The following is a 22,500-nucleotide window of genomic DNA, read 5'->3' as shown; positions in this document are numbered from 1 at the left end:
TTAATAATCACGTATGCATATTATTTTATGAACAGAGAAGCGAACGGAGACTTTATCTTAGTAACTGATAATAATCACAGAAAAAAAAACAAGTGAACGAGGCATAAAAAAAAATTTCAGCATTTGCCTCCCCCCCCGCTCTATTTAGCCCCTAAAGTCCTCAGGGAACGTCAAATCATGGTGAAAATGAAGAAACGGTGCAGTTTTAGGCCTTAACATATATAAATTTAAGTTCTGGACCATGCAATAAAACAAAAAGAAATAAAAACATGAACATCGTTGCCCCCCTCCTCTCATTTAGCCCCCAAAGTCCCCAAGGTCTTAACATATTTAAATTTTAGTTCAGCACCATGCAAAACTGCTAAATAGACATATACAAAAAATTTTGGACAAATATAGTAAAATAGTCCCAAAAATGGAGTGTTTTTATTAGCCCTAAAATACCCCTGGGGCATACCCAGGAGTTATCGTAAAGTATAGACAAACAAAATTATACAGAAATAAGTTAATTACAACTTTTCAGAAAGTTTTATAAAAATCCAAGGCACCAATTTTTTTAACTAGCAAAAAGGTGTTAATTTTATTTATTTAGACCCGAAAGGCACCCCGCAAAATTTGTTCTGTTCTTTTTTACTCATATCATAATTAATGTTTTTGCAGAATTTAAAAAGAATTACAAGACGTAGCTATTGAGAAAAGTGCGGACAGACGGACGAACGAACTAACAAGGGTGAATTTACAGGCCCACCCTCCTTTTAGACCTTTTGGAACCAACAAGAAAAAAATCTTTCATTTTTAATATAGACATAAAATATCTTCGTAATATTATTAATAGTAATATTTATAGTAATATTATTAATAGTAATATTACTAATAGTAATATTATTAATAGTGGTATTATTTATAGTAATAATACTGTTATTGTTAGTAATATTATAAGTAGGATTCTTTTTTCTTATCAATTAGCATAGTCTTATCTATTGTTCTTATCGTCCTTTCTTTATCAATTATATTTCTATAGTTTCAAATAGATAATATGAATTAAATTAGAAAGCAATAGGAGTTAGCAAAACCGGCTAGTGTACGAATAAATTTCTGCCATGTCTGTTATAATCTCGATGAGTAATGCGAGACATGAGGAGATATTCTTGGATTGTCACTTGATGAGGTCAAAATGATTTCCGGCGTGGCCCATTGTTTAAGGATACTTATATGAAGGAGCAACTTATGTTATCATCCGATGTAAAAAAAGAAATACGATGAAGTACCTATGAAGAGCTCAGCTCTGTCATATGGATTTGGGATGATTTCATCTGTATTTTCATATTATATACTGACGCCTACTCGAGTACCTAAGGTCTCTCTATACAGGGGGTTGTGAAGACAAACTGGTATGGAGGTACTTACCCCTACAAGAAAATTCCAATTTTCCTAGGCATTCGGGTCAAGATCAAAGTGTAGTATCTGTTCCGGCAGTACTGCAAGCAAAGACCATATGTGGGGGAAACCCCACATATAAGACCTTGGTCAATGTAGGGGCAACCCTTCATACCAATTGCCACTATCCAGCTCCCCTACTCCCCGGGGAGTTGGTCCCCATTTCCCCTTCACCCCTCACATTAAAAATCGGCCTTGTGCCTAATTTACTCGGTGGGGGAACAAATAATTATCGGGTCAAGATCAAATTGTAGTATCTGTTCTTCAGATGCTACATTTCAATTTCTTGTTCTCTATTAGTGGAGGAGAAATCCTTCACGACTGAGACAATGTTAAGTTTTTGTTTCTTTTCTCCGCGTTAAAAAAACGACCCTGATGTCTAACTCTGCCATCGTGGGAAGGCATGGTAAATAAGAACACAGTATTCGAAGCCTAAATAAAATCCTATCAACATTGGCTATCCCACACTTGTTTATAGAAGAAAAAATTGTACACCTCGTAAAAACAGAACTAATTAGGGTATTCCACCAGATTAGATGAATTCTTACCCCAGAATTCGGTAACAGAAAGCGAACACAATAAATATATGCTATAACATATTTGAATGTTAAGTTAGAGAGAAGAAAATGAAAAATTCAGAAACAAAAAAAAAAAAAACTTTTCAAATTTCTTTACTAACTCCATGTTTGAGTGGTCAAGGAGAATTGTAATAGAATATACCAATATCAATATATATATATATATATATATATATATATATATATATATATATAGAGAGAGAGAGAGAGAGAGAGAGAGAGAAAGAGAGAGAGAGAGGGAGGGAGAGAGAGAGAGAGGTAATACAGAGATAAAGTACTAGCCCCAGGAAAGCGGCCCCTTGGTTTCTGAGAACTTCAATATGAATAAAATACAACAAAAGCAGGAACACCAAGTGTTCCCCGACAGCGATTTAAAAATCGTACAGATTCTTGGCATATTACTATTTTTAATATTTAGCACTTTTTATAATGTTCAAGTTTTTAAAGGGGTTCAAAGATGTACTTAGAATTGATTAGGTCGACAGATGTGACAACAATGACATTATACAATACTTCTGAACATATTTAATGCGTATGACCTTCGAAAAATGGATGAGGAATCGTGTTTACTGTCTTAAACTCATCTTATCATTTCTCTTATTTTTTTAAAAATTTTCAATGACCAATATGACCAATATTTCAATATGAAATAAAATATTTCAATATGAAATAAAATTTAAAGATATTTCAATATGAAATAAAATTTAAAAAATTATTTTTTACGTATGTCAAGCATGAACAGAAACTAAAAAATAGTAAGGTGCGTAGAATGTACTCGAATTTCTCGTTTAGATATTCGCATCTACACATCCTTAAAGCTCTGAAGTACGTGGTGACCAAATAGAAATGCAAATAATCATTTTTTTTATTGGTTGGTTTATCGTGAACCTATAAGTAGGGCTATGACAACAGCATATTCTTTTCCTTGCTTTGACTCTTGAGTGTGTATCTGTTTATATCTTATATGTTATATCTTATATCTGATATCTTATATGATATTATATAAAGTGATGTTGTTCTCGGTTGATTAACTGTGTCGGATATATACTCGAGAGTCAAAACAAAAGACTATGCTGTTGTCATAGCCTTACCTGCAACTCAGTTTATTATCATTGTTTATTAGTTGAATACCAAGAAAAGTTATAAAATTATTGTTTTCGTTTTCAGGAGAGTTTTTAATGGTTCTACTTTGTTTAGTTTAGTCGTAATGATTTCTATTATAGAGTATTTAGGAAAGAAGATGAAGATGCCATCTATGTATCTAAAATAAGATGTGTCCTGAGGCAGTTTGTACTTAAGGGGCACAGTATTTAACTCCATATTTCATATGAGACCTAAAAAGAAAAGCGATCCAAATTTACTCCAAACGCAGTTAAGGCAGCTCCCAAATAAACTCAACATTTAACATCAAGTTAGTCCTACCTAATTACATTAATAATACACGAGATTAAACCGAATATTCCAAGTGATTTGATCAACAATTAAGGATATAGTTCGGAAATCTAAATCAGAAACCATGTCTAAAGTCAACGCTATTGTAAGAACCCATTTCCTGGCTTCATTACACTGGACAGGAGACTTTATGCACAGAAGAGACATAAAACATAACACGCTCAACGCTATTTTCTCATATATTATTGAGTAAGGTCATCCCTTTGACTTTGAAAACGCAAATCGTATAAAACCAATACCTAATAAATCAGTATGGCGTTTAATTGAATCCGTTCTTATTTCTAGGTCTTTGTAGGAAAATATACATTGGTGAATTTCAACGTTTTCTGGACAGGAAACGCTATGAAACCAAGAGACATGAAAAATAACATGCCAAACGCTATTTTATCTATAACTGAGTTTGGTCATTACTGTTGCTATGATGACGCTGACCTTATAACATTAATACACAATAAATCAATATGTCGTTTAATTGAATCCACTCTAATTTCCCACTCCAGCAATAAATTAAAACAAAGGAAACGTTTCTATCAAATTCTCCCCCTATCAAAAACTAGTATTAATTAAAAACTATTCGGATACCGGTAAATTTATATTGGATGAATATATATATATATATATATATATATATATATATATATATATATATATATATATATATATATAGTCCTGGTCAAAATCACAAGACCACTTAAGAAAGTAAGCGTTTACGCATAATATCGAATTTTTAATCAAACAAATGGTTGAAACCATTGCCAAAAAGGGAAAATATGATGGAAAAAAATTAAATCTGCTTCATTCGAAACCTTAACTCTGATCTAATAATTATTTTTTAAAAAACAAACATATTCATCTGGTCAAAATGATAAGACCACTGATAATTCATCTAACAAAAGGCAATTATAAATTATTAAAAAGGGTCTCAGTATTTAGTATAGCCTTCATTATTACGAATTACTTCAAAAATTATCTTCGGCATGCTTGCGACTAAGTTTTTTATCAGTTGCAAAGGAATTTTATCCCATGTATTGAAAACTGAATCAGAAAGTTCCTTTATCGAATTATACTGGGTTCCATCCTTGAACACTTCTTTTGCCATCCATCCCCTAAAGATTTTCAATGGAATTGAGGTCTGGAGAACATGTTGGATGATCTAACAATTCTATATTATTTGAAGAAATGTATTCTCGTGCTTGTTGATAAGTGTGTATCGCAGCGTTTTCTTGCTGGAAAATCCAATTTCTTACACTCAGACGTGGACCTTCAGTCCCGATAGAAGCATTTTCAAGCATTGAAATGTACTTCAGTGATGTTTGTCGGCCTTTCACTACTTGCAACTTTAGGGTCCCAGCTGACGAGAAAGCACCCCGGATCATTAAATACCCTCCTCCACTATGCCGAGGCCAATAGTGTTGAAATTCATCTGGACCATCTAGATTAAACTTTTTGTCATCGGAGAAAATGACATTTTTCCACTTCTCTTCATCCCAAGTCTGGTATTTAGCGGCATATTTAAGTCGGTTAGTTTTGTGCTGTTCAAGAAGACGTGGTTTCTGCAGTCGCTTTAAATGATTGAAACCCTTCATTTTCAGATGCCTTCTGATGGTTTTCGGACTACATTCTGCTGCTGTTTGACTTTTCAATCGACTTGAGCTCATACTGGAGTTTTTTTTAACTTCTTCTGATACGGCAATCCAGTGATGGGGTCATTTTTTTCTTTGTCGATCTGGACTCTTCTTGTGCCCATATTGATCTGGATTTCTTTAAAAATTTGTGATGACCGTTTTGCTACGATTCACTTCGTTTGCAATGGATCTATGGGAGAGTTCATCCCTATTAAGCTCCAAGATCCTTCCTCTCTCAAACTCTGATAATGGTTTCCCTTTTGCCATTTATAATTTAGTAAGATGTTTTTTATCCACTAACAAGTTGCTTTTAGTAACATAGAAAGCTTTTCGTATTCATTTTTTCAAAACTAGCTGATTTTATTAAAGTGGTCTTATCATTTTGACCAAGTGAAAATGTTTGTTTTTTAAAAATAATTATTAGATCAGAGTTAAGGTTTCGAATGGAGCAGATTTAATTTTTTTCCATCATATTTTCTCTTTTGGCAATGGTTTCAACCATTTGTTTGATTAAAAATTCGGTATTATGCGTAAACGCTTACTTTCTTAAGTGGTCTTACGATTTTGACTAGGACTGTATATGTGTGTGTGTATGCGTGTGTGTGTATATATACATGTATATGTGTGTGTGTGTATGCGTGTGTATATATGTGTGTGCATATATATGTGTGTATGTCATGTCATGTGCTACTGGTACCATGTAACCCAGTACTACCTGCCTCATGGTCGGATCACCGGCGACTAAACTGGTTCCTCCACCAGACTTGTTTGGTGAGGAGGGCGGCTAGTATCCCTGAAGGATTAAAAACAAGACCTTCCAAAGGGCGAATGAACTCTTTTTCTGGGTCAACGGCCAACTAGCACCGTGTATATTTGTGTGTGTGTATATGTGTATTGGGGTGGAGAGGGCTCCCGTAAGCCGTGGTGAAGGCAACCTTTCTAGGAGAAGCAAATCTCTGATTTAAAAAACCATAAAGCGGAAGACCATTACCCGCATTAAGCTGGTCTGCAGTTTAATTTGTTGCTGGCTATCTTGCTCTTGCTTGTTGCTGGATCTCAACATTTTGAGCCGAGAGAGAGACTTAGCTGTCGTACAAAGCTAAGACTCTGTAACATCATATTTGTATAGATACTCCCTCAGGCATTTGGGCTCATGGATTTTAAATGTCTGAGGGAGTGGCACTCGTCTGACAAGACGTTGCAATCATCATATATATATATATGTGTGTGTGTGTGTGTAAATATATATAGTTCGCCTTTTTATGTATATATTGAAAGTTTTAATATGTTGTATATATGTACAATCATATACTTAACAAAAATATGAATATACTATTCTTACCTTTCGCATATGTTCTGTGTGAATAATTGATCCTCTCGTCTTGGTCAATTTTTAGCTGTTTAACTTTTAAAAAAGCCTGCGTAAGACGAGCAACACGTCGAATATTAAGATCTTTAGTATCATATCGTTTAGATTTTTATCTTTTTATAATTCATATATATTTATATATACATGCATATATATATATTTACATATGAGTATGCATATAAATAGATACGTATATAAATATATGTATATATATGCGTATACTTATATATACGGATATGTATATACGGATATGTATATACAAATATATACATAAATTGACACACGTATGTATATACATTCGATATATATATACATATATATATTCATAGATGTGTATATATATATATGCATATATGTATGCAGATTGATACATATACATATATACACACATATATACATATACATACGTGTGTTTATATAAACAAACACGTATATAGGCACGTATATAAACACACAAACACGTATATATATATATATATTCAGACCTATATATACGCATATAAAAACACGCACATATATACATATATATACACACACTATATATATATATATATATATATATATATATATATATATATATAACTTTAAACGCTGTTATTCTTGTTTATAGATATATATATATATATATATATATATATATATATATATATATATATATATATTGTCCCTAACTTTACGTTTACTTAACTTTTCTGTGATATTGCTTAACCGTTTTCTTATGAACGTTGGAAAATATATTTTAATATTCAAATTTTCGAGAAACATGTTGGCGGAAATTAATCATGTGTAATACTTTATAAGACATAAAACAAAATCATGAAAATTATGAAAACTACAAAAAAAAAAAAAAAAAGAAAGATAATGAGCTGTTGCTATTCCACACTACTGACGACTGTTGAAAGGGGCACTATGCTACAACTCATACTGACAACACCAGACGCATAACACAACGTTACACGACGCATCGCTTACATATTTGTGTACGCGGCGAAAATTCGTTCGATGTGTTCCAGATGATTTTGTGAAGCTCTGATAACCACCGAGGAATTTAAGAGGCTATGTTGCAAAGTGCTATTTACCTTGGGGGTCATAATTTCAGCTTGATATCTTACACTGTCGATTGAAGTCATGGTTTTGAGGTTTTAAAAAATTAGACTTAATCAAGAATGCATTCCAAAAATTTGCCGACGTGTTAATTCTAATGCGAACGCGGTTAAAGAAGAAAATGTTGATGAGAGACAAGAGAAATGGTTTTGGTGTCAAAACATAAAACTAGAATATCAGTTGCAACATTAATTCACTCATGTCTCATCATTTATTTTTCTCTTGCCTTCTCTTTCTTACCTGTTTGTGTGTTTTTTTTTGTTTATTTTCCTTCGCATCCGTCTTCAGTTCATTTATGAAATACATCTGCTTCTACCGTTTTCTTCTATATTCTCAGTTTTTATTGTTTTGTATTCTCATGACAATACGCAAATGTAACTAAATACAATTTGAAATCTGAACAAAATTACCGGGTTCTTTAAAGCATAGTAGAAACATTTAGATTATTGTTCGACTGAAATAGGTTTTTAGTACACCCACAAAAATACACAAATATATATGCATGTATATGCACATATATGTGTGTATATATAATGTTTATGTACGTGAATATTTAAATTTTAAATATATATATATATATATATATATATATATATATATACACACACACATATATATATATATATTTGGGTTGAGCATAGTGGGAAGTGATGTACAAATTGTCATTAGCACATTAAGCGATGCCCTTTGTGTAAACAAATCGAGCTTAGGCATTTGGACGATGTCAAAACATCGTTAATTCACTACCCGCACAGCAGCAGTTGAATAGCGTAATGGTGAGAAGCCTTGGCTGTCGTTTGGGCGGTCGGGTTTCGATCCTGGCTTGAGTTAGTTGCCAATCTAGCCGCACTGATGAGCTGTGATACAGCGAAACAGTACTGTATGGTGATATATATTATCCCAGGTTGATGTTATTCAAAGGCGAAACATCCAATGAGTTTTACGAGGTTTATAATAAAAGTGCTCAATATAAAAGTAGAACGATATGACTTTTATTCATTTATACATCAACATTTACGTAAACATTTACACATTCATAACGATCTGACTTGTTGAAGCAACATCGCTTGACTAAGTCCAAAATGTCTCCCATCAACAGAGGCCACATGGATAAGTGAATTTGAATGCAAAAGTAGCGTCCGAACAAAAAATAAAACAAAAATAAAATGCATTTAAATATGAATTATAATCATACAATGGACTGGAAATTTTCAGTAAAAATGTGTCTGGGTAACCTGTGAGACGCTAGATTGTCGAAAAGCTAAAGAAATGCTTCAACTGTAACGTTAAATTATTCACACATTTGCATTAAATCTCTTGCTAGACTTGCCTGTCATGAGTGATTTAAGCATAAATGAAAAACTGCGGAAACCCGTGCATCGAGATCGACCGGAGAATCTTTATATATATATATATATATATATATATATATATATATATATATATATATATATATATATAACTAAAACTAAACACAAACATAAAAACAGAAGTGGAAAATGTATTCCAACAACCCGCCAGTTAAAATATTGAACACTATATATATATATATATATATATATATATATATAGTGTTCAATATTTTAACTGGCGGGTTGTTGGAATACATTTTCCACTTCTGTTTTTATGTTTGTGTTTAGTTTAATTATTCATTCAATTTGCTTAATTGTTTTTCTTATCTATTGCGATCATTAAGAAAAATATACAGCTGTTTGCTATTTTACTTCTGCAGTTTAACAGGTTTTGGGTGTCGAAATTTTTATTCAAACATAATCTACTTGTGTCATCTAAATTTGTACATGTACTGGCACGTTGCACTATTTGAATAAAATACTAGAAAACAAACCAGAATGTTGAGAACTCGTTCATTTGCAAGGACTTTAGTTTCGGTAAACGAAGAGCCAGAGACTGAAGTCGATAAGAAACAAAAAATAGATTTGCTGATATGAACCAAAATTAAAATTCATACAATGTAGTAGAAATAGTTATGGGTAGGATCAAAATATAGTGCTCGTTTTCAGTTATAAACAAATCGGAAAAGGTGTACGGTCTATTAATTGGAAATCGTTTAGAGACCATTTTTTATGGAAATCGCTAAAGACAAACATGACGCTATTTGATGTAACGAGCAAACAAGAATGATGTTCATTATTGCAAAGGCAGGAGGTGCCTATTGGCCTTTGTTTTGAAAAGATCAATGCTATAAGTAGGAGGAAGACAGTTAGCAGGAAGAGGGTTCCACAATCCTACAGTTCTTGGAAAGAATCTGCTGAAGACATCAGGACAACGGAATGAACACCCGTGAACATAGGATGCTAAAGGAAAGAACAAGAACGATATGGAGAGAAGACCTGATACAGCACATGGGTCCCACATGGCAACGAATAGCTCGGGACAGTTAGATGGCTTAAGTCCAGGGAGGTGATAAAACCTTTGTTGATGTTGATGTTCATGATTGATTAAACCAATAAATCAAACGAGCTGGAACAAAAGAAGCGAGACAATTCCGAAGAACACATGGCATAATAATATTTATAGAAGAAACTGATGCTAGCGACATCGTATTTGTGAAAGAGAAGCTGCAGAGAAGAAGAAAGGGTGATGGATAGTACAAATTACACCTACATTTCTTGACCTTATCTAGAGCTCTCAAATAGGATAGAGATTCACCAGTTCAAATATGACAGCAGTGCACATCGTTTGATATAGAGAATAGCTTCAGATGTGAGAAACCTTTAGAGCGATAGACAGAACACCGGATTTACGAGAAGCCGAAAGAGCAATGGATCTAATACATGAATTCTAAGAAATAATAGACGAGGAAAAATGACAAGAAGTTTCAGAGTCAAATTCTCTTCAAGAGCAGAGGCATCAAATAGAACGTCACGACGAAAAGGGACACGTCTACGATTGAAAGACAAGATCTGAGCCTTCACAAGATTAAATGAACCAACGCCCTTTTTTGATATCCCTCAATGCGAATAAATTTCTCTGAACATATATATGAATAAAATTTAAATTTTCCAGCATTGCGAGGACATCCCCTAGAGTGAATGTGGTATTGTATCGACTGTAATAATTATAACCAAGAATAAGTTACTCTGATATGTTTCAAACAGAAGCTGACCCAATTATACTCACGCTCAATTTTATAGAAATAGGCCAAGGTAATGCATGCCGTCACTTGATGTACCAAGACTTAAAGATGATAATTGAAAAGATATGAGGTGCCTATTGGCCTTAGTCTTAAAAAATCAAGAATATTATTAGGAGGAAAACAGTCAGCAAGAAGAATCTAATAATCCCCATGCTTAAGATGACCTTCTTTCTAATGTTCATATTTTAGTTTGTTGCTTTTTATGGCGAATAAACAATTCATAGTATAATATCTGTTCTCACACTACACTTCAACTGTTCTCGCGTTAGTCAGCAAAGAAAATATCTTTCTAAGGTGAATTATGTTGCATTTCTCCAATCAATTCATTTTGGGGAGATGGATTTTCTCCACATAAAAAAACGACCTTGTAATTTAACTCAGTCATTATAGGGAGACAAAAAATTTGATGGGCATTAACTTTTTCAGGTTATTTGATACTTAATCTGGTCATATGAGTAAAATTGTTTTATGCTTCAAGTTCTTTAATTCTTCAAATAGTTATTCATATAGTTTAGATTAGAGGAAAATTGTCTTTTTTTGACATTGCAGGACATGATTGAGTTTTGAAAAGGCAAAGAAAAAACAACAACCATTTTTGGTGCATTTTGGGCGAGGAAGTCGGGATATGTGGTGACTTTATTTTAGTAATAAAAAAGGAAGGACCATTTTAATAATCGAAAAATCTAAACTAAAACGTATTTTTTTAAAAATATTTTTTTATATTTTATATATGCTTTATTTACATTATAGAATTAAGTGATATTTTTTTATTTTATGAAAAATTAATTGTAAAAATAAAAAAGAAATGCCCTAAAATAAATTAATTAGAAAAATAAAAAAAGATATGTTCTAAAATAATAAGCATATATATATATATATATATATATATATATATATATATATATATATATATATATATATATATATATATATATGTGTGTGTGTGTGTGTGTGTGTGTGTGTGTGTGTGTGTGTTATGAAAACTCAAGGAAAACTCAAGGATTCCACACCATTCCAGCCCAAATGTCGACACCGGATTTGGCTGTCACAGGAATCAGAGTTCAAATATGATATGTATGGGAATTTGTCGGTCTCGAGGGTGACAGGAACCGCGTGGGCTTATAACATGCTGAGGTTTATGAAATGAAGTTTTGAAAAAGGCAATTAAAGGGAGAGTTTCGTTACGTAGCCAAGAACAATCATAAGCGAATCTTCAGAGTTATCTCCCTATCATCGCGGGAAAAGGTGACATAAAGTCGAAATGTCAGGGCACAAGAAGAAGTGCCCATTTATATATATATATATATATATATATATATATATATATATATATGTGTGTATATATATATAGCCCACATTTCGACTTTTCACGCCTAGCAACTATTTTCTAAATTAATAATGATCAGTTGATTAGTTAATTTTGTCGATTAATTTTTAATAATTGTAATTAATAGATATACATGGATAGGTAGACGTTATATTTTTATACACAAAATTTACTAATCACAATTACTAAAAATTAATTGACAAAATTAACTAATCAACTGAGCATTATAATTTTAGAAAATAGTTGCTTAAAATAGTTGATTAATGGAGGTCATCATGATGATTACCGGAAGAATGAAACAATAGTGTCTGTAGGTATTAAAAATAATTACACACACACACACACACACACACACACACGCACACGCACACGCACACGCACACACACACACGCACACGCACACGCACACGCACACACACACACATACATATATATATATATATATATATATATATATATATATATATATATATATATATATATATATATATATATATATATATACAGGGTGTCCCAAAAGAAGCTGACGGTTAAAAAAATCATAACTTTCTTAATTTTTTATATTTTTCTTTTATTTTTTCAAATCATCTAGAGTAACACTTCCAAGATCATTATGAGTCGTTACACTACCGAGGAGCGGATATTTATCGTAGAGTCGTATTTTCGGTTTAATGAGTCAATATCAGAAACTCAAAAAGAATTTCGACGAAACTTCAACACAAGAAATTCCCCTACTCCCAAAGCTATGGTGGCTCGATTTCATGAGCAAGGGTCTGTATGTGACCTTCCTAAATCTTGTAGACCCCGTACGGCAAGAAGTGATGAGAATCGTTAGAAATTAGCAGAGAGTGTGGCCGAGGATCCATCCGCATTAGTAAGAAGGAGATCAAGTCAAATTGGGGTCTCTCGATCAATGTGGTTCCAGGAGGACGGTGCAACGGCGCATACGGCACGAGAAACATTAAATCTACTTCAGGACATATTTGGCAACCGAATAATTTCCCGTGGTTGTGAGATAAATTGGCCACCCCGCTCGCCAGATCTCACATGTGAGGATTTCTTCCTTTGGGGTTACCTCAAAGAGCAGGTATACGCAAACAAACCAGCCACAATAAATGCCCTTAACAACAATATAGAGGAGAAAATAAGGGCCATAAGTCCTAAAGCATTAAGTGATGTTTTGGACATTCCCCTACTCCCAATGCAATTAAAGCAGCCACAACAAATGCCCTTAAAAACGATATAGAGAAGGAAATTAGGGCAATAAGCCCTGAAACATTAAGTGATGTGTTGGACAATGCCCTGCAGAGAGCACAACAGTGTGAAAATGAAAATGGTGGACATTTGAGTAACATCGTTTTTCATAACTAAAATTAGGCCTTGTGAAAAATATACCCTACATTAAGTTGTGTAAATAAAATTAGAGTAAGTAGACTATGATATCTTACCATATTGCAAAAACAGCAAGGAGAGACTCAGCTATCTACATATGAAAATTGGTAAGCATAAGTTAAATATTGAGGAAGTGAATCAAAATTTAAAATCCGTCAGCTTATTTTAGGACACCCTATATATATATATATATATATATATATATATATATATATATATATAAACTTCAGAGATATCTCCTTATCACTGCGGGAAGAGGTGACATAAAGTCGAAATGTCAAGGTACAAGAAGAAGTGCCCATTTATATATATATATATATATAGCCCACATTTCGACTTTTCACGCCTAGCAACTATTTTCTAAATTAATAATGATCAGTTGATTAGTTAATTTTGTCGATTAATTTTTAATAATTGCAATTAATAGATATATATGGATAGGTAGACGTTAGATTTGTATACACACAATTGACTAATTACAATTACTAAAAATTAATTAACAAAATTAACTAATCAACTGAGCATTATAATTTTATAATATAAAGCTGAACGTCTGTCTGTGTCTGGTCACGAATAGGCTCCTACATGGTTGACTATTATAGAAAGCCGATCACATATAATGATAGAAGATGTATCGAGACACGGGAATGGGTATGTTTGATCTGGCATAATGATGATTCATAAAAATTGTGGGGTCTGCGTACGCGCCTGGCCCACAAAGTATGGGAATAAAAAATTTAAAAATTAAAAAAAAAAAACGTTTACAAGTGCTTTTGATATAGATGTACATAATAATACTTTGATAAGTATGTTTTAACTTAAATAAGGATGGTATGAAAAAATTGTGCGGCCTGCGTTCGCGCTTGGCCTCCATAGAATGGAAATAGGCACAAACTTTAATAAAGACTGTTCATATCTATCTGCGTAAGTATACTTGGATAATTATGTTTCAGTTTGAAGAAATATAGTATAATAGAATTATAGGGTGTTCGTTCGGGCCGTACCTCCATTGAATGGAAATATGTCACAAAGTTTAACAAGGTTTTTTTTTTAATATAGATCCACAGAATATTGCGATAAGTGCTTCAGTGTGAACAGGTATGGTATAATAAATTATGGGGTTTATCTATTTTATTTTTACTTTTATCATATTTTGCTTTGGTTTTGATACCCCCAAATTCGAAGCTATCTCTTTACAACCCTTCCTTTTCATAACCTATCATACTTTCATAAATCAGAGTCCATTTTCTGTAGGCTGTTTTTGAGCCCAATCAACGACGGGTACTTTTGCTAGTATATATATATATATATATATATATATATATATATATATATATATATATATATATATATATATATATAAACTCATCACTGCCAATAATGCCCAAATCGGAAACTACCAACTTCCCAAAATTATCGACGACTACAAACCAAGATATTTATACGGAACCGTAAAATTACACGAACTCAACTCTTTGATTGAGATCGTAACTTATGATCTGATAGGTCGTACGACCCATCATATCATAAGTTACGACCTCAATACATTCACTAACCAAAGTACTCATCCGCATAAGCCTATATTTACCTAATAAATAGTGTCAAATCTACACGAGAACTAATACAAATCCTAAAAGCAAAACACTCTGACAATAAAATCATCGCCTCCCTCGACATAGAAAGCTTTTCCAAAAAAAAAAAAAACTAAAAAAAACACACACACATCTGTAATCCATGACAATATATGCGACAACTCGTCTCTCCCCTCCCTTAAAATTCACAAAAGAATACTTCAAAAAATACTATTAGCTTGTACAACCGAGGTATCTTTTTACGACTATAAAAGTAATATTTATACGCAAATAAATAGTTTCAATGGGTTTCGTCATTGAACCGATTTCTGTATGAGTACCTCCGAAAATGGCACATTTAATAACACTAGTAAATCCTTTATATATGTACGGTATGTCGATGATATACTGAATCTAGCCGAAAATAACGAACAAATACTAATACTTAAGAATCTTTTTAAAGATAACTCTATACTAAAATTCACCATAAAACAAATTGTTAATAACGAAATTCCTTTCCTCGACGGTCTCATAAAAACTTTCAACTACACATTCAGGACCTCCAACTACAAAAAAAAACAAAACACCAGCCTAAATTCTTGCATTCTAAATTTTGGGAGCGAATTCTCTTACTGTTAAAAATAATAATCATCAAAAACCTTGACCATACTAACCTAATCTCCTCTGACATAAAAAAAAACAATACAAAACAAACAAACAAACAAAACCCACACTTCCCGAAATAAAATAAATAAAAAAGTACTTATCAATTAATAATTTCCAAACTATATGGTCGACCAGCAAATAAAATAAATGCTCCATAAACACTCCCACAAATAGTAATATCCGACAACAGAAAATCCGAATGCCATTAACCTATTCTACTAAAACTAAATGCATCCGGGCTTTACATTAGAGGAAAATAACATAACAAATATTACAACCCGTCTGCAGATGTCTTATTTGAAAAACGTAAAACAATACCGCGGCCAACTTCGAACTACTAATGGAACTTATTCTTTCGATCCGCATACTAAAAAGATAATCAGAAAAATTGAAAAAAATATAAAAGGTCTAATCAAACAGAAGGTGTCTGTTGTTTTTAACAGCATTTGTTTAAATCAAAGAATGCTGCCTAAACACATACACACACATAACATAACAACTTAAGCGCCTTTAACTTCAGTCAGGGACGCCACCGAGATCCAAGCAAGAAAGTAAACCATCTGCTCTTCATGGATGACCTTAAACTGTATGCCAGCTCTGACACGGATCTACTTTAGCTTACACACATTCTCCAATGACATCGAAATGAAGTTTGGCCTGAATAAATGTGCCAAGTGTACACTCAGAGCTAGGAAGAAGACCCACACAGAAAATATGCAGCTTAATGAAAACATCGACATCAGAGATCTAGAAGAGCATGAGCCTTATAAGTACCTTGGCATTGAGGAAAACGAGAACATACAGAATGCCAAGATGAGAAGATTAGCAAAGAATATGCATGCCGGGTGCGGAAAATATGCAAAACCCAGCTCACCAATAAAAATAAAATTACTGCAATCAACCAGCTTGCTATGCCAGTAATAACATACAGCTCATTGACTGGCAACAAAAATACATCAACCGGCTAGATGTAAAGACACGGAAGCTACTAACGCTTCATAAAATAATATATAGAAATCAGTGTCTACCAAGGCTGTATTTGCCCAGGGAAGAAGGAGGTCTGGGACTCTCAGAGATCAATCATCAACATAGGGCAACTATTGTGAGCACCGGTCAGTATCTGAGAAGCTCTCAGAATAACACCTTCTCAATAGTATACGAACATCAAGAGACAAGAGTCAACAGAACAACATAAGTTACCCAGCTGGCCAAGCATTTTGGTCAGGGCTGTCTTTCAGATGAGGACGAAACATCAAACAAGTGTGCCACAGAAATAGAAAGAAAGAGCCGGTAGAAATATACCGAGATCTTTCAAAGGATGAACCTTAAAGAATGAGACCAACATCAGCGTGCAAAGTATTTGGGGGGGGGAACTCTCTCAGGAATACATAGATAAAGAAGGTTCTTTGGACTGGCTCAAGAGGGGAGCCCTCCACCACGATCAGGAAAGGGTCATAATGGCTGCTCAAGACCAGGGATTGATGACCAATGCATTCAAGAAGATGGCAGGAATCAGTAATGACAACAAATGCAGGTTCTGCCATACAGAATTGGAAAGTGTTGGTCATCTGATATCAGGTTGCAAAGTTCTTCTAGGGGACGGCTACTATACAGCGAGACATGATGGAGTATACAAGTACCTACACTGGAGTATCTGTAAAAAATTAAACATCCAGTGTAGCGCAAGTCCTGGGAACATCAACCCGAAAGAACAGTTGGACATGACTTATATACCATACATTAGGACCATGTAATCCCTTCAGTCACCTGCCTTGAAAATGCTGCTGTGAAACATGACATAGTTAAATGGAATAAGTCAGAGAGAGTTGCAACCTTGATTGAAGTGAGTGTTCCTAATGATGGTGGTTTGAACAGAGCTGAAAGAGAGAAACAGACCAAATACCAAGGGCTCATGTATGATATGAAAAAAAAAAAAAACTGGAATCTTGAGGAGATATCAATCATACCAGTTATTATAGGTGCCACAGGGCTTATGAAGAAGAACCTGAAGTCCTACCTAACTAATATTCCTGGTGAACCAAGTGCAAAAGAGATCTAGATTGCACTTAAGGGAACAGCGGGGATACTAAAAAGAGTTCTCGGTTGGTTTCAATAAAAAGCGGGGTAATGTTGGCAGCTGGTTTGGCTGCCCCATACCCAGCATTACAATCTTCAAAGGAAGAAAAATAAAAAAATAAAAGACACACACACACACACACACACACACACACACACACACACACACACACACACACACACACATATATATATATATACAGTGATGATCATATTTATTGGCACGGTAAAATAAAAGTTAAATTTTGTCTAATAAATTCTAAAAAAGGGATTAAATTAAAGAAAATAACAAAGTATATTATGTATTTTTAACTGGCCTTTCCGATGCAGCAATCGGATTTTAGAAAAAATAAATAACAAAGGAACAACAAACATAATTGCAAAAAACCCTTGTTCAAAATTATTGGCACGGCTTTGTTTTTCTTTTAGTATCAGTATAATATCAATCAATTTCCGGTTTACGTGCTTTCTGAACTTTTTTATAGCCATATTATGCTTGTTTAACGCTAATTCAGTGAATAATTTTTTTCAGATAATTTTTAGATAGCGATTTATTTACACTATTATAAGTGACTAAATTATAATTTTCAATCGCCATGGTTAAAACTAAGGAACACAGCGAAGACGTCAGGAAGCTTGTTGTAGCATGCCATACCAATGGGGAGGGCTATGATAAGATTTCAAAGAAGCTAAACCTTCCCAAATCCACTGTTAGAGCCATAATAAACAAGTTCAAATCGCAAGGCCACGTTATGAGTTTAGAGGGTAGAGGGAGAAAAAGGATTCTTTCCCCAAGAGATGAACGGAAAATTGTTCGACAAGTAAAACAAAACCCAAGGATCTCTGTTGGGGAGATTGTTGATGAACAGAGCACCTCTAGAGTGAATGTATTTCGACATACAGTTGGTAGAGTTTTGAAGAGAGCTGGTTTAAAAGCATGTCGTCCGAGAAAGACTCCCTTATTGAAGCCTATGCACCTGAAAGCAAGGCTAGCCTTTGCAAAACGTCATATTGATAAAGATGTTGCATTCTGGAAACGTGTTCTATGGACTGACGAAACGAAAATAGAGTTATTTGGCCATAATAAAGTGTCTTATATTTACAGAAAATCTGGCGAAGCTTTCCTGCCTAAGAACACCATACCCACAGTGAAGCACGGTGGAGGCAGTTTGATGTTTTGGGGATCCTTTGCTGCCTCTAGACCAGGGCGACTTGTTAAGGTCACAGGTAGCATAAAAAAGGAAGATTATGTTAAACTATTGGATGAAAACCTGAAAGACTCTGCTAAAGAGCTCTCACTTGGTCTTCGTTGGTGGTTCATGCAAGATAATGACCCAAAGCATTCGGCTAAACTGACTAAGAAATGGCTTGAGGACAATCATATTAATGTTTTGGAGTGGCCATCACAAAGCCCAGACCTTAATCCAATTGAAAATTTATGGAGAACATTAAAATTGAGGGTAATGCAAAGGAAGCCTAAGAATCTTATTCAATTGGAGGATTATTGTCAGGAAGAGTGGGCTAAAATTACTACTGAAGAGTGCAACAACTTGGTTGTAAACTATGAAAAGCGACTGAGGAAGGTAATCAAGGCCAAAGGCTATACAATTGATTATTAAATAAATCGTGCCAATAATTTTGAACAAGGGTTTTTTGCAATTATGTTTGTTGTTCCTTTGTTATTTATTTTTTCTAAAATCCGATTGCTGCATCGGAAAGGCCAGTTAAAAATACATAATATACTTTGTTATTTTCTTTAATTTAATCCCTTTTTTAGAATTTATTAGACAAAATTTAACTTTTATTTTACCGTGCCAATAAATATGATCATCACTGTATATATATATATATATATATATATATATATATATATATATATATACATATATATATATATATATATATATATATATATATATATATATATATATATATACCAGCTCCGTTCAGTCTGGTCAGTTTATTGGGGGGCTTGAAATTATTGTGACAAAAGTTGCACAATTACCAACCTCATCTCTCCTGCGTCGTCACTGTTTTTAATTCTACATGCAAATAATATATATATATATATATATATATATATATATATATATATGTATATATATGCTTATAAATATAGGATGTACAAACTATATTGTCGACGATATCGATTATATATATATATATATGATCGATATCATATGTATATATATATATATATATATATATATATATATATATATGTGTGTGTGTGTGTGTGTGTGTGTGTGTGTCTAAGATATTATAAAAAGTGTTAAACATCAGAAAATCTAAGAGGGATGAGTAATTTTGGATAATTTATTTTTCAACATAGTCCCCTAAAACATTTCATGCACCCCTCGTATATCTCGGTCCTGGATATGACCTTAAACTGTATCCAGTGGTGAAGCCCCAGTTTGCGGGCTTTGGGGAGTGTGGAGCCACCCTTTAATTGCTATTGCTCCCAGGTCCACTCTGACTCGGGGTGGTAGTAACTGTTAGGGTCCCAACTATGGGTTGAATAGAAACTGACTTGAAAACAACAAATATATTCTATTAAAACATCTTTCTTCAAAATCTTTGGATTCGGCGTTAAATAACCTGAAAAGGGTTGATATACCATAAAAAAAAACAACCAACATCGTATCTCTCACCGCCCTCTCTCTCTCTCTCTTTCACACACACACACACACACACACACACACACACACACACATATATATATATATATATATATATATATATATATATATATATATATATATTATTTCTCTTATACCCTCCCGTCACTTTCTTTCCTGCAGACTATGTGCTGTCTTGTTGACATGGTAACTGGAGAAACGAATTATAACTGCACTTATTTCCTCATTGCAAGTCTAGACAGCTATTTTTCATACATTCTTTCTCTATTTAAAATATTCTAGACGTATAGGTGACCTGTTGTGTCATTTGTTTCATTCTAAAAACTATGAATTGTGATAAACGATTCCTGGATGCTTGTCATAATGCATAATATAAACGTAAAGAGTCCTATTATTTCGATTTCTAATTTACGTACGTGTTTGTGGTTTTTAGTGTGACAAACCTTGCAAATTAGCTGGAAAATAAGTCATTCCTTCTCTAAATGCGTACTTTTGGAACAGTGGATAAAAGTGCTAAATTATGATCAGTTTTTTTTTCAGGAGGTTAGATATTTAAATTTCAATACGGGCAATACTAAGAATACAATTATGAATTACTTAACATTTCTACGTTTCGAAGCAGGTTTTGAACTCTATCAAGGCAAGACAATGCGCTCTGAGCAGTTCCTTCCCAGATATGGCGATAGTGCTCCATTTTAGGGCGTACCTGGCTCTTATACAGATGGTATTTATTTGCTCCCCCACTGAGCAAATTAGGCACAAGGCCGTTTTTAATGTGAGGTAAAAACCAGCTCCCCTAAAAGGGGTCACTCTGGTTACCAAAAATAATAATTGTCCCAGTATAGAGGGTTTTATACAGATAGAGGATTGCATTGGCAATGAGATACCCACTGGAAAGGTAGAATGATCCATTTTTCCAACCATTCTACGACCTTGCATATTTTTTGCCAGTGACTATATTATTACGGATATTTTGTTCGTCATAATCTAACACATTATTATTGTTAATTCTCCTGTCTAAAGCCCATCTCCACATTTTGATACATCGCCTACACTCACTTTCAGTGAAACGTTCTCACTGAAAGATTCATAAGTCGCGACAGTTATATTTCATGGTAGGTGCTCGACCGAACTCCACGCTATAATTCCGCTCTATAAAAAATTCACAGCACCACTTGCTTAGCTGCAACTACTATCAGCAATTTTCATGATTTCTATCTGTACTTAAACCTAAACGAACACTCCATGAGCAAAGCTTTTTTCCCCAAAACTTCTAGACTGTGGGATGCCACGGAGCTGCTACTCAAATGGTCGTTTTCAAGTCAAACGTAAACAAATTCTTGTTTGACTTTTGTTAATTCTTTTTAAATAATTAAATAATCAATTTGTACCCAATTTAAACCATTACCGATGACCACGGTGTTGTCTTACCTGATGTTCAATAACCTTTATCCTCGAATTGCATCTGAGCCTTGATAAGTAATGATTCCGGCTAATATGTTAGTAGAAATCAATTTCACGCTACCTAAATCATCTCTCCCCCCATTGTCTTTCTTCTGTTCGTTTTCTTTCTTTTTTTTTGTGAAACAGATCTATATCTTATCTATTCATAAATAATAACGGCTAATGTATTGTGTATCCGCAGTGCATGGCATAAAAACGGGCTGATTTGTTAAACAGACACATGTCGCATCTGGTCCTGGTTTCCCGTTACTTTAACATTTCTCGCTCCAAAATGAAGGCTTCACAGATGTATTTCAACATAAAAAAAAACGTTAAGAATGAATTAAGTTCCGCTGGGTTGGAAGATGGCGGATGGGAGCGCTCGGATAAATATTGATGTGTATATGGGTCAGTGCTCTACAGGACGCATGGTGCTTGCTAATGGCAGCTCGTTTGTAGAGACAGCTGTACTACTAGGACAAAAAAAATAACTTTGCTTCTTCTCTCTTCGTAAATACCCGGTTTAACCGACGTTTCCTTTGTAGACACCCCCCCGCCTCATTTTTTAAACTTTTACTTTGTTTTCTTTTCGTATTTCCGCATTTTTTCAAACGAACACATCAAGAGCCGTATGGGTTACATAAACTTACATCCTGTATATATA

General features: G+C 33.7%; 1 protein-coding gene across 6 annotated transcripts in view; it reads left to right on the top strand.

The window, feature by feature from the left end:
- LOC145296805 (uncharacterized) overlaps positions 1-22,500 on the top strand; it is a 432,324-nt gene that overhangs the window by 101,252 nt on the left and 308,572 nt on the right. The window lies entirely within an intron of this gene.

Source organism: Euprymna scolopes, chromosome 17, assembly GCF_053919585.1.
Source record: "Euprymna scolopes isolate OS-2025 chromosome 17, ASM5391958v1, whole genome shotgun sequence".
Taxonomy (NCBI): domain Eukaryota; kingdom Metazoa; phylum Mollusca; class Cephalopoda; order Sepiida; family Sepiolidae; genus Euprymna; species Euprymna scolopes.
This window is presented reverse-complemented; position numbering and strand designations above follow the sequence as displayed.